Genomic DNA, 13,960 nt, shown 5'->3' on the forward strand with positions numbered 1-13,960 from the left:
AGTTCAAGAGAGCATTAATTATACTTTACCAATTGTACCTTTCATTTATTACTGGTAGGAAAATTGAAAAGTTAGAATTAATAAGAGAGATAAAGAGTATAGTAGGAAGTTAAATTGTAATTTTAATAAAACAAGAACATTAATTGTTATTTCTTAATACTTGTGCAACAACCTTAAAATATTAGTTATATAGGAACAGAAGGAGTACATATTTAGGGTGATTTAATGGTCACAACTTTCTATGTTTTTTAAAAAAGGAAAACATAATTGTGTTGGTTTAAAAACACCACAAAATGCATGTGCTCATTTTGTGACCATCACGATTAAGTTTCACATTTAATTTAAAACACATCTTATGGCAGTTAAAAACAGTCACTAACCTCCAAGTAGTAAATGTGTTGAATCCTCGCATGTGTTGAAATATTGTGATCCTTGCCATAATGAATAAAGATACTTTGACATCAATATCCCACCTAAACCTAGTGAGATATAGGAAGAGAAGAGAGAAAAATAAAAGATATAAAATGTGATTTGATAGAAAAATAAGAGAGACATGAACACAACGTAAGATAGAAGAGAAATTGTGGTGCGAATGAATTTAAACTCTGCCAAAGTTACTCACTATTGATTGAATCCTCTGAGACACACGACATATAATCAACATGCGCATTTAGAGGCAGTTTTCAATTGTCGCTATACGCAAAGTTATCTACAAGCGATTAGCAGAGGTTTTCAACATCCGCTTATAAACACGTAAACTTTGTGGGGGTTACTTTTCCAAACTGCCAGTAAAGTTTTTTTAGATACTTTGCAGATTGTTTGTGACGATCTGGCGTATATCGGGTTAATGTCGATATTTGCATATGTCGAAAAAAAAACAATACCACTTTTGATTTCTAATTACCTAGGATATACATGGACCCACACATGTAATATACACATTGTCAAGCAGCTCTCAATTTCGGAAGTAGTTACCATATATATTCCATGGGTTAAGTTGTATAGAGTCTACTGATAGGTGACTTGCTTGATTTAGCATGGTATCCCCAAAGAAAGGTGATAAAATTTGTGGCTGAAGGTCCTCTATGCTTTGTGAATTGGGATGAAGCACAGCACTAGAAGTTAGTAAATACTCACTTTTAAAACTAAGAAAGGGGATACACATGTCACGTCAAGGGATACTATTTACTACCCTTGTATCCCTCCTTCCCCCTTGCATTGTACTAATAATTTTCTTTGTATTAAGTGCTACCCTCGCATGCAACTGCTTCTTCCATTTATGGAGCCTGAAGAAATTGATATTGGCCACATGGGTTTCTTTGTTTAATGTGAAAAGGAAAAAGATATAAGGCCATGGTAGTGTGATAATGAATGAGACATGACTAAATGAATTAGAGGGAAGATGACCTACCCTGCGGTCCATGGTCATAATTTATGACAGAGAGTTTACTGGTGGTCTCTGTCAGTTTTATGAGGTGAGGACATGGTACCTGGAATTAGCCACGAGCGACAGTTTTTTTTTTTTTAATGTGTATATATACTTGAGAATGTGCAAACTAAAAACCACTATCTACTATAAGATATTAAATTTGAAAAGGTGGGTGGGCGTTAAAAACCAACCAAAATCTCATGAATTTGAAGACGATTAGCCGTTTGTTTCACTTAAAAAACAAGTGATTTTGAAATTTGTTACGAAATAGGCCCAGTTCACTAGTCTTACAACCTTGTCAACATCTTATTCCCAGGTTTGGTTTTCCCTTAACGAATGTTAGCGACGTCTGTGGAGAATCGATAAATAATATTCTCGTTCATCTTTACTATGGCGACGACAAGAAAGTGACAAAGGAATCGTATCCTTTCGTAGGAAGGAAAGCCTATTAAAATTGATGAAGAACAAGGCAATCAAAATGATGATCACGTTGAGATAGAGGTAAACTAACTACTCCCGCAGGGAGCAACACCAACAACCTTCAGACTTCAGAGAATGAAGCTGCACGCACGGAACTCACCTCTCAAGATGAACACATAATGAACAACGCTAGAGGAGCAGTTTTAGCTCTAGAGGGAACAAAACCATGTGTTCGTCATCCCACTTCCAGTCGGTAATAACCTAACGCAAGCCACACTTGCTTTACCAACTAATGAAGTTGCTCTCATGCTGTCCATACCTAGCCTATAGAGGAACGTAGTGATCCAGACGCAACCCTTGCCCGTTCAGCTAGATGATGCAGCAATCTGGAGACATTGAGAAACTGATGCATCAAGCTCCACCCAAGAATCAAGCAATCCAGTGGAGATTCCTGCAGTTAGCCACATGAGTCGAGCCCTAAGAGGTGCACTGTTTGAGAGATGACGAACATTCCATATAGGAGGAGAGTACCCTCATTTTCTACTTCCTTATTCCTCGACTATGGTGGCCAAGGAGTTACCTGACAAATTCCAAAAGCACACACAATCGCGAACTACACGGGGGTCTGGCCCCTTAGAACATCTTAACGCTTTCGAAAGCGAGATGAGTTCACTCGAAGCCTCACAAGAATCATGTGTAGAACTTTGCATGTAATCTTAGGTAAGCTGCCCTTACATGGTTCCAGTCCCTAACACATGGGTTTTTACTTGTTGGTGGAATCGCTCTTCGTAGTTCATCCACCACAAGATTAACAAGAGAGAGCTACTGAGGGCTTCACACTCTTTGCCTCGCATCAGGAAAGCAAACAATATTAAGTCCCTAGCTCCTTCCTTTCTGCATTTTACTATAATGCCTCTTTGATTCCTAATTTGTCCAATGGTACTATGTTGCATGTTGTAGTGGAATCTCCATAGAAGAGACTCTCGTTCACACTATATCAAGTTGGTCACCTACCCCTAGTTACCGAGGGGAATGGGTGAGCTAAGGGAAATGAAGGGATTTGCAGGGTGAAGGGCCAAGTCTAAACCCTAGCGAATGAACTAATTTACCAACAATTAACAACTAACATTTGCCTATCAATAAAAAACCTACCCCTAGTTAACACAAGAACCATTGGGAATAACCCATATCCATCATCTATTCCATCACCACAAACTCAAGATCATCAACACAACCAAACCATCCCATATCACCTACAGACAGAGAACATTGTCCCACTTCACCATCCTCAACCCTTTCTACCACCCGCAGTTGCCTCCTTCACCACCATTCCCCTTCTTCCAACAAAGCTCGCACATATGTATATTTATATGACAATTCCCCAACCAGAACCACCAAGCAACCTCCTTTTCCTCGATGAGGTTCCACCACACCCACTTTCATCTTCGTTACATCAAAAACCCAAACCCAATCGCCCAACACCAGCCTCAAATCGAGCCCTTGCCAACAAACAATAAACCCACGACTTCTTCCCCTTCGTTGATCCCAACACCCTAACAAAAATCCCAGTCGCCAGCCTCCATCTTCAATAGCCAATGTTGTTTTAAAGAACCCGAACCAAACTTATTTCAACAACAGTTCGTATTACACCTCTCCTATTCCACCTTCTACTTCTTTTCGCCATTTTTCTCTTCAAATTTATTGAAACTCCTATAGAGGGTTTGAAGGTTTAGGCTTTAAGAACATTAATGATAGATGAGGTTATTGTTATGGGTCTATATTTACAGATATGTTGTTATTGTTTGATAAAGTATTCAAGATTTTCACATATGTTGTTGTTTAACGTTCTGGATTTGTGTTTGCATGTATGTTGTCGTTGACAGATGTTGATATTGTTATAGTTATTAAAGGTTTCTAGAATTTTGGTTTACTTTTGGCAATAGTGGAAGAGATGGTGGGGGTGGATGGTGAATGCGGTCGAGCTTGAGAGGGAGAGGGAGGAGATTTTGGGTGAGAGGAGAAAGATGATGTAGAAGAAAGAAGGTTAGGCACCACGTGTCCTCCATAGGCAATAAAAAGAATTAAAATAAGCCATGTGTCCTGATGACCTGAACTTTCATTTGGTTTTGATGGAAAAGTTAATGTCAATGACTAAAAATAAAATTCGTAATTATAGATGGACAAAGCCCGGAAAAAAAATTACTAGGGTTAATTTGAAAAATGAGTTATATCACATAGACCAAAAGATTATTTGAGCCTTATTACAATAAAAATCTATCCACATCTCAAATCTACTAACATCAAGAGATATAAAAATAGAAGAGAAAAAAAATTGATGTGAGAAAAAAACATATGAAAAAAAATTATGTTGAAATTAATTGGATAAAATAGAAAATCAATGTGAATGTTTCAAAATCATAATTGTAATATGTAAAAACAGTAAGAAGTTGAAAACGAGAAAAAAAAAACACATAGATTTAGTCCCTAAAAAATTTAGTAAAATTGGATTTCGTCATTTCAAAAATATTTCACCAAATTTAGTCCCACAATGTTAATGAAATATGTGAAGTCAGTATGTTTCGTTCATTTTTTTTAGGGTTTTATGAGTAGTAATTGTTTTTAACGTCCAAGTTTGTATCTTTTGCTTTATGGCGAGCAGTGAGCGGTCTTTTGCCGGTGAAATGAGCTCTTCAACGGAGAGGGTTAGTGCTTGATCCTGATTGTGTGATTTATGAAAGAGAGGAGGAAACCTGTGAGAATCTTTTCCTGCGTTGTCCTGCTGTAGAAAGAATCTGGTTTGCTTCTTCTTTGGCAATGAGGACAGCGAGCTTTACTTCGATGGTTAGTTTCATGGTGGTGGTTTTGGCAAAGGACGAACCGGATTTCACGGCGGCAGTACAGTACTTGCTCTATGTTGTGTGCGTGGCTCGAAACTCTTTGGTTTTTCATGGGCAGATCTTGGAGCCTATGGAGGTGTTGCGTCGGTTTTCTGCTCTCTTGCCCAGGGACACTGTCGCAACCAGGATTGCGGCGGGACGGCGCTACAAACATTAGAATTCAGAAGAGTCGCCACCAATGTTTTTTAAGAGGGAAAACATTAGAAAACCCATAAACTTATGATCTTCGCAACCAGAGTTGGATCCGGGAGTCGATTACGCGTAGGGAAGGTACTAGCACCCTAAGCGTCCATTTATAAATGGTTACCCTAATTAACTGTCTGAAAGAAAATAGCTTTTTATATGTTCCACCCCAAGAAAATGATTTCCATAAAAAGATTAGTTTTTATTTTATTAAGAAAAAAAAAAGATTACTTACAAATTTGGCTTGACGGTTGTTGATGCCCGCTCCTACGTATCCCCAAAGTGCGATGGAGAATTTAAAGCCACGTAGTTCTTGGAATATTTTTAGGTTGGTTTGTGTTTTTTATTTTGAAAAGATTTAATATATTAACATGTCTTAATTTGGGTAGAAAAGAGGTTATTTTAGTTGGTAAGTGTTTTTTATAATATATAAAAAATTATTTACGTAATTATCATTGTATTGAGATTTAAGAAAAGTATATTGAATTGGGGAGTTACAGAGAATAAAAACGAAACTATTAAAGTAAAAAAGGTGAGAATCCATTCAAAATGTTCTAGGAACGAACATTAAAGAGAGGGATAGTACCTAGAGAGTGGAAGAATGTGCTAGAGGGAGAAAGAGAATGAGAGAGAGTGCTGAATTTCATGTGTTACTTGATCAAATGGGCTCAAAAGTCCCTTACAATTGGTAGCTACCTCCTATTTATAGAGCTTGGGCACTACCTATTGGGCCAATTGGGCCTCCGAAGTTGAGGCCCAACTTAAGGCCAGGCTCTCGCTCTTGGGCGGGCTGAACCCTGGGCGTCGCCCCTCTAGGGGCTCGCCCAGTCCACAAGTCCACAAGACACCGAGCTCGAAGTATGAGAGCTAAGTGTGTCTTTTAAATGCTCTTACATGCATCCTATGGCGTGCTGGAATTTAAGCTGCCAATATGGCTTGAGGAAAAAAGAAGAAAACTACGTCGCCGACATGGCGTAAGCAAAAGGAAACAAGCATCTTTAGTCGCCCAGTCCACTGGTCTTGGCGAGCAACCCAAACCGGCAAGTCCACTGGTCCACAGGCGGCGGGAATGATCGCTTTGTACTGACGATTAGTTGGAGTAGGCGAGCGTCTTTCGTCGGCGGGCTAGGTGGCAGGCGTTAACCATGCACTGATCATCCAAGTGTTGGCTGGCGATGCCCTTGGCAGGCGGCTAAACTTTCATTGGCGACATCGCTTGTTAGGCGATGGCGTTTAGTCTTCATGGTGGCGAGGTGTTTGGATTTCACGGTGGCGAGGCCTTTCGCGCTTTCCCTTATTTCAAAAAACCTTTCAAATCTCTAACTGCTCCATGTGATACGTCAGTTACGTCAGTTTCCCCTTTCTCCGCAACTGTCACCTCACTCCTCATAACTGTCCAATCATGCGCAGTAACTCCCCATCACACGCGTCCCACTTCCCAAGAGCCATAATGACTTCCAACCTTCCACACGCGTCCACCACGCGTCACCCTTCCAACTCCCCTCCCTTGCCTATAAAAACCCTTTTTCCCTACAATCATCCCTTTCTGAAACCTCTCTTTACTTCTCTTATCGCTTACCAAGCTCCCTCTTCCAACTTCCGTTCTGGTGCCGTTGCCTTTCACCCTTTCCGCTACCCACTCTTCACGTCCTTACCCGGTGAGTCCTTGTTCCCTTATCTCTGCATCTTATCTCTACTTATCTTTTCCTTTTCCTCACTTAGTTGTCAAAGATGGCTTCAAACCCTAACTCCCCTAATCACACCTCTTCTTCTTCTGAGAATGACCCTGACTCTACCGCAGTCGGCGGCCTCCGTCTAGAAGTCCCGGAAATTCCCCATTACCGATCGAGAACCTTTGCAACCCTGCCCCTTCCAGTCCAGATAGCACCCCCACGAAGCTATATACCAACCCTCCATTTTCCAGGATAGGAAATATATCGTGGAATTCGTGAGTAACCTTGGCGGTTTGTCTGACGATGATGAAATAAACGACAAACTCAGGATTTGGCCCTGCAGCGCTGAGGACCGCCCCTGGCTTCATAGGGTCGACGACGATGTGAAGAGATCCCATTTCTTCTTTGTATATGAATATATGTTTGGCGAGCTCGGAGTCAGGCTTCCTTTTTCGCCCTTCGTTCAAACCGTTCTCCGTGATATCAATGCGGCTCCTTGTCAACTCCATCTCAACGCCTGGGCCTTCATCCGGTGCTTCGAGATCTTGTGCGCCGCTGTTGGCACCGCCCCATCCCCTACCAGCTTCTTCTACCTTTATGATGTTGACTCCAAGTCCATCAAAAATAGAGGTTGGATCTCTTTAAAGGCCCGAGCCGGCCGTAAATGCTTGAACCCTCACAAGAGTAACGCAAAGTCCTCCTTCGCCCGGAGATACTTCCGAGTGGCGGTTCACCCCGCCTATCCTGAGGCCTTTACCCTTAGGGACGGGACTGCCCTTTTTCCCCTCTACTGGACGGAGAAGCCCAATGGGATTACCGACCCTTCAGAAGAATCGTTGTCTGTCAACGACAAAGCCTTTTTGAATCTCTTCGCCCCGCTTCCTATTCTTGACTGCGCAACAGTCCTTGAGGGCGCTCGCCTCTCAAGGACACCCAAATACTTAGGTCATTTATAGTTTATTTTTATCATCGCCATTTCTCTTTTGTTTTTTCATCGTCATTTTCTTTCCTACCCCTTATGTTGCTACTAACCCCTTTTTTGTTTATTTATTGTTGCAGAAGATATGAACTTCACCAACGCCGAGCTCCTGAAAGCCCGCGAGAGGAAAATGGCCCGTTTCTCTCCGAAGTTCAACACTGAGGGCGACGGAAAAAAACGGGGCGGTGCTGAGAACCAAAACGAGGGCGCTCAGGCCCCCAAGAGGAGGAGATTAGTCAAAGTCTCCTCCGTCGCCTCGGGGTCTGCAGTCGCCGACTCCTCCAACACCGGCGCTCAACCCACCGCTGCCGCCGTGTCCAAAGGCAAGAATGCTGCCGCCACTGCTACCATTACAAGCTCCAAGTCTCAGACTGGCGAGACGAACCAACTCCCTGCCGCCGAAGCTTCCGCCGCCACGGCCACCGAGTCTGCCACTGTCACAGCTCCCGATTTTGCTACCGCTGGAACAGCCACCGCTGCCGCCTCTAAGTCCGCCACTATAGGCGCCACAACCACAACTGCTGACCAGCCATCAACTGCTGGCACAACCACCAACACTTCTCAACCCTCTGCTGTCGCTTCCGCCGGGGAGAAAGAAAGGGAAAAAGAAAAAGAAAACCCCAAGTCTCCTCCTCGCCAAGACACACCTCCTAGCCCACCTCCCACAAATGATGGGCGATCCATGCCTTCCCCGCCTCGTCAAGAAGAAAGACCCTCTCCTGATGCCGCCACTACTTTCGAAGCAGCCCAGATTGAGCAAGCCCCTGGCAACAGAGGTGGTTCTTCTAGCCACTTCAACATGTTACCCAATGCCATTGAGCCCTCAGAGTTCTTGCTCACCGGCCTCAACCGCGACGTCATAGAAAAAGAAGTGTTGAGCCGAGGCATTAACGAGACCAAGGAGGAGACCCTTGCTTGTCTTCTACGCGCTGGGTGTATCTTTGCCCACGCGTTTGACAATTTCAACGCCGCCGCTGCTGAAACTGAACGGTTGAAGGCTGAGAGTGCCTAGCACCAAGAAACCGTTGCTGCTTGGAAAAAGCGCTTTGACAAACTGTTGGAGCAAGTGGGAAAGGAAAAGGTTCAAGCCGACAAGTTGATTGGCGCTGCGGGGAACAGGATCAGCGAGCTGGAAGACCATCTGAGGCTGATGAAGGAGGAGGCGGACGGCCTCCAAGCTTGCAAAAAGCAGAAATATCAAGTAGAGAAGGACCTGGTCGCCAAAGGCGATGCACTTGCTGCCAAGGAGTCAGAGCTTGAAATATTGGGCGCTGAACTGGAGTCAGCGAAGAAGGCGCTGGCGGAGCAGGAGAAGAAGTCTGCTGAGTCTTTGGCTTCAACGAAGGCAGATCTGGAGGCGGTGATGCGAGCTACTTCTGAAGAGATCAAGAAGGCGGACGAGGCTCATGGGGCAGCCCTCGCCGCGAGAGATGCTGAGATCACTTCCCATCTTGCGAGAATCAAAGAGCTAGAGGGCGAGCTGTCGGTGGAGAAAGCCAAGGCCACTGAGGCGAGGGAACAAGCCGCTGATATTTCCTATGATAATCACGAGCGCGGCTTCTACCTCGCCAAGGACCAAGCTCAACACTTGTTCCCGAATCTTGATTTTAGCACCATGGGAATAATGAAAGAAATCACCGCTGAAGGACTAGTTGGTCCTGATGATCCTCCTTTGATTGATCAACACCTCTGGACCGCAACTGAAGAGGAGGAAGAAGAAACAGGAGAAGAAGAAAGGAATAATGAATAGTGTAACTTTAATTTTTACCTGGCCGTTACCGCCCTCTGTAATCACTTTTCTATTATTTCCATGTGTGAGTAACCTTTTCGCCATTGCTTTTATATCGCTTTTAAATACTTTGCAAATTTTGGTGAATGATTGCTTTTGCCGTAAATCTTTTTGTCGCCCCTTCGCAAATCGCCGCATTCTTATTGTTAAAAAATTTAAGAATGAATTTCATAGTTAAACGTCCCGACGCACCGGAGTAATAAAATACTCAACATCCTGAGTGACCAAGCACTCGCCTTCCACCTTATTCATTCGCCGACCTTATATCTCGCGCTATTTTTCACGCATCATGTAATTGAATTACGCCTAACGATTTCGTGCATTAATTTTAACTAGGGCTTATTGCTTGACATTTCTCCGTCAAGACTTTAAACATTTTCCACAAAGGGATAAATGGCCTCCATTCTTGAGGGCTTCGCCCGGGGCTTTGCCCGGGGCTTTGCCCGCTCGGGGCTTACAATGCTTGGGTCCCAATGGCCATTTGGGGGTCCCAAGACTTTTGCCTAGTTAACGGCGCTCGTCGTATTCCGGCGAGACTTACCCAGCACATCGTTTACGGGACCGGCGATCACATCAGACTTTCCGGGGGGAGATTCCCAGGCGTCAAAGGCCATTTGTGGAATCGTCGCTACCTTCAGGGTTCCAGCAAGCCCCTTTGGGGATCAAGCTTGTCCCACCTAGTGATCGCCGTAATTCTTTACATCGATCGGCAATTCCGATCGTCAGGGAATCCCTGGAACCTTTGGACATGAATTTCATGAATTTTCGTTTTATTGATGGAGCGCCTCGTTAAAAAACTCCTTTCGGAGAAAAAGAGCACGCTTTTGTCATGGCGATACATTGGAGAGTTTGGAGATATTTTTAGAGAAATTGAAGACATCTAACTTTGGAGAATTCATCTTGTTCATCAGAAGTTCTTCCTTGGAGCTTTCCACCTTTCCAGCTTTCTCGTCCACGATCAACTGTAATAATAGCGCAGGCTCAAACCGTTGAATGACCTGGGTAGTCGCCTTCCATCAAGCTCTTCCAAGTGATAGGCCCCTGTACCAAAAACTTTGACAATGCGGTAGGGACCTTCCCAGTTCGGAGTCAGCTTGTTTCCTTGGGTTCCTAATCGCCACTTGAGGACCAGATCGCCAACTTGCATATCCCGGACGCGAACCCTGCTATTGTACTTGGCGGCCACGCGCTGCTTCATCGCTGTCTCTCGAATGTGCGCCTCGTCACGCGTTTCAGACAAAAGATCCAACTCCATCGCCATATTGGCTTGATTCTCGCCCTCAAAATCCGGTTGAGTCCGCCATGTGAAATTGTCAATCTCCACCGGCAACATAGCATCTACCCCATAGGTCATTCTAAAGGGAGTTTCTCTTGTAGTAGATTGCTCAGTGGTGTTGTACGACCATAGTACCACAGGGAGTTCATCCAGCCAGGCTCCCTTAGCTTCCTTAAGCCGTCGCCTTAATCCGCGCAGAATCACCCTGTTTGCAGACTCTACTTGTCCGTTCGTTTACGGATGCTCCACAGAGGCGAACCTCATCTGTATGCCCATTTCCTTGCAAAATTCCCTTGTCAGGTTGCTTGAAAACTGGGTCCCGTTGTCGAATACGATCGCCCTTGGGATCCCGAACCTGCAAACAATGCGCTTCCAGTAAAAGTTAACTATTTTTGCAGAGGTTATTTTGGCTAGGGGCTCAGCTTCAATCCATTTAGTAAAGTAGTCCACCGCCACTAATATAAACTTCATCTGCGACCTGGAAGTCGGAAATGGTCCTACCAAATCCACACCCCACATGGCGAAAGGCCATGGGGCGCTCATTGTTACCAGTTCCTTCGGCGGTGCCTTGGACAAATCCGCAAACACTTGACATTTTTTACACCGCTTCACAAAGTCCATACAATCCTTTCTGAGGGTGGGCCAGTAGAACCCCGCCCTTAACACCTTGCAGGCCAAAGACCTTCCCCCGATGTGGCTTGCACATACTCCTTCATGCACCTCAGACATTATCGCCTCATATTTCTCTAGCGGCACACACTTTAACAGCGGCGTCGAAAAACCACGGCGATACAAATGTCCGTCAATGAGAGTATAGTGGCTCGCCTCTCGCCGTTGCTCTTTTGTGCACTGCTCCACTTCCGCCGGGTCCCCCGCCAAGATAGATAATATGGGTCCCATCCACGTCGCCCCTCTGTTCACACATGCTATGAGCTCGCCTTCAATGCTGGGGCACGCTAGCATTTCCTGAATCACACTTTTGTTGTTGCCGGGCGTCCGTGTGCTCGCCAATTTGGCCAACGCGTCCGCTCGCTGATTTTTTGCTCGAGGAACATATTCTACCACAACTTCTTGAAAAAGTGTCATCAAATATCGCACTCGCTCAAGGTATTTGATCAGATTGGGATCCTTGACCTGGAAAGTTCCCCTCACTTGACTCTCTACCAACTGCGAGTCCGTTCTTATCAACAACCTTCCGATTTTTACTTCAAGCGCCAACTTCAATCCGGCGATGAGGGCTTCATATTCTGCCTGGTTGTTTGTTGCCTTGAACTCAAATTGCAGCGATTGCTCCAATACCAGATCTCCTGGTCCTTCCAACGTTACTCCCGCGCCACTGCCACTGCTATTGGAGGATCCATCTACAAAGAGAGTCCACTGGGTATCCACTCTTTCAACCAGGTCTGGGGTCAACTCCACCACAAAATCAGCCAGTGACTGTGCGCCAACTGTGCCTCGCTTATCATATTGTAACCCATATTCAGATAATTCAACCGATCAGGCGACCAATCTACCTGACAAATCCGGCTTTTGTAACACCTGTCTCAGAGGCAAATCCGTCCGCACCTTCACTGGAAAGCTCTGAAAATAAGGTCTCAACCGCCGGGCGGTGACAAGGACCGCCAGTGCCGCCTTTTCTATTTTCTGGTATCTGATCTCTGCGCCCTGGAGTGTGTGGCTAACAAAATAAACAATTCGCTGCTCGCCATCTATTTCCTGCAGTATCACAGAACTCAGAGCACTATCACTCACAGCAAAATACAAGTGCAGCGGGTGTCCCTGCATTGGTTTTGACAAGATTGGCGGTGATGACAGGAGTTCCTTGAGGCGACCAAAAGCTTCTTCACACTCCGCCGTCCACTCAAATGCGGCATTTTTTCGAAGACACTTGAAAAAAGGGGAGGATCTATCACCAGACTTAGGAAGAAATCGAGATAAAGCTGTTATTCGCCCTGTTAAACGTTGGACCTCTTTCACATTAGAAGGGCTTTTTATCTGCTGAATCGCCTTGCATTTATCTGGGTTTATCTCTATTCCTCTGGACGTGATCATGAAGCCTAAAAACTTGCCGCCTTGAATACCAAAAGAACATTTCTCCGGGTTGAGGCGCATATTGTGCTTCCTTATCTCGCCAAACGCTTCTTCCAGATCTTGATGATGGTCCAAGCCTTGCGCTGATTTAACGATCATATCATCAACATAAACTTCCATATTTCTCCCAACCTGCCCAGCAAAAACCCTATCCATCAATCTTTGGTAGGTCGCCCCGGCGTTCTTCAATCCAAACGGCATGGTGCGATAGCAATAGTTGACTCTGGCGGTCATGAAAGCTGTTTTGTCCTCGTCTGCCGGGTGCATGCGGATTTGATGATAACCAGAGTAAGCATCCATCAAGCTAAGCAGTTCGTTGCCCGAGGCACCATCAACGAGGCTATCAATGCTGGGAAGGGGATAAGAATCCTTTGGGCATGCCTTGTTTAAGTCTGTGTAATCCACGCACATTCGCCATTTTCCATTCGCCTTCTTCACCATCACGACGTTCGCCAACCACGTCGGATATTTCACCTCCCTGATGAATTCCGCCGCCAGCAACTTGTCTACTTCCTGCTGAGCCGCTTTTCCCTTGTCTCCGCCCAAGCGCCGCCTGAGTTGTGAAACTGGCTTTACACTTGGATTCAATGCTAATCCATGGCAGACGAAGTTTGGATCAATTCCGGGCATATCCTTGCAGCTCCAGGCAAACAAATCTAAGTTCTCGCCTAGCAACTTTGTCAGGCGCGTCTCCTGTTCGTTCGTCAATCTGGTCCCAATCTTCAAGGTGCGATCGCCAAATTTCAGCGCCTTGGTTTCCTCAATTGGCGTGGGCCTGTTCACTCGCCCCTTGCCTCGTGGGTCAAGATTTTCATCCGGAGTTTCAATTTCATAACATTCCCTCGCCATCTTCTGGTCGACCTTTAGCTTACCAACCTTGCCATTGCTTAGCGGATACTTGACTGCCAAGTGGGCTGTCGAAATTACAGCACAGAGGCGATACAATGTATTTCGCCCAATGATGACGTTGTAAGATGCCACCACCTGGAGGACCAGATACCTTACTTTCAAAACCCTTGCACACTCATCTTCCCCAAATATTGTGTCCAGATCAATGAATCCTCGCACCATTACTTGCTCCCCTGCAAAACCCACCAAGGTTCCCGAATATGGAGTCAGATCATCGTCAGTCAGTCCCAACTTGTCAAATGCGTCGCCATAGATAAGATCAGCTGAACTTCCCTGATCCAGGAGTACCCTTCTAACATTAAAACTATTCAACC

This window comes from Lotus japonicus, chromosome 3 (assembly GCF_012489685.1).
Source record: "Lotus japonicus ecotype B-129 chromosome 3, LjGifu_v1.2".
Classification (NCBI taxonomy): Eukaryota; Viridiplantae; Streptophyta; class Magnoliopsida; order Fabales; family Fabaceae; genus Lotus; species Lotus japonicus.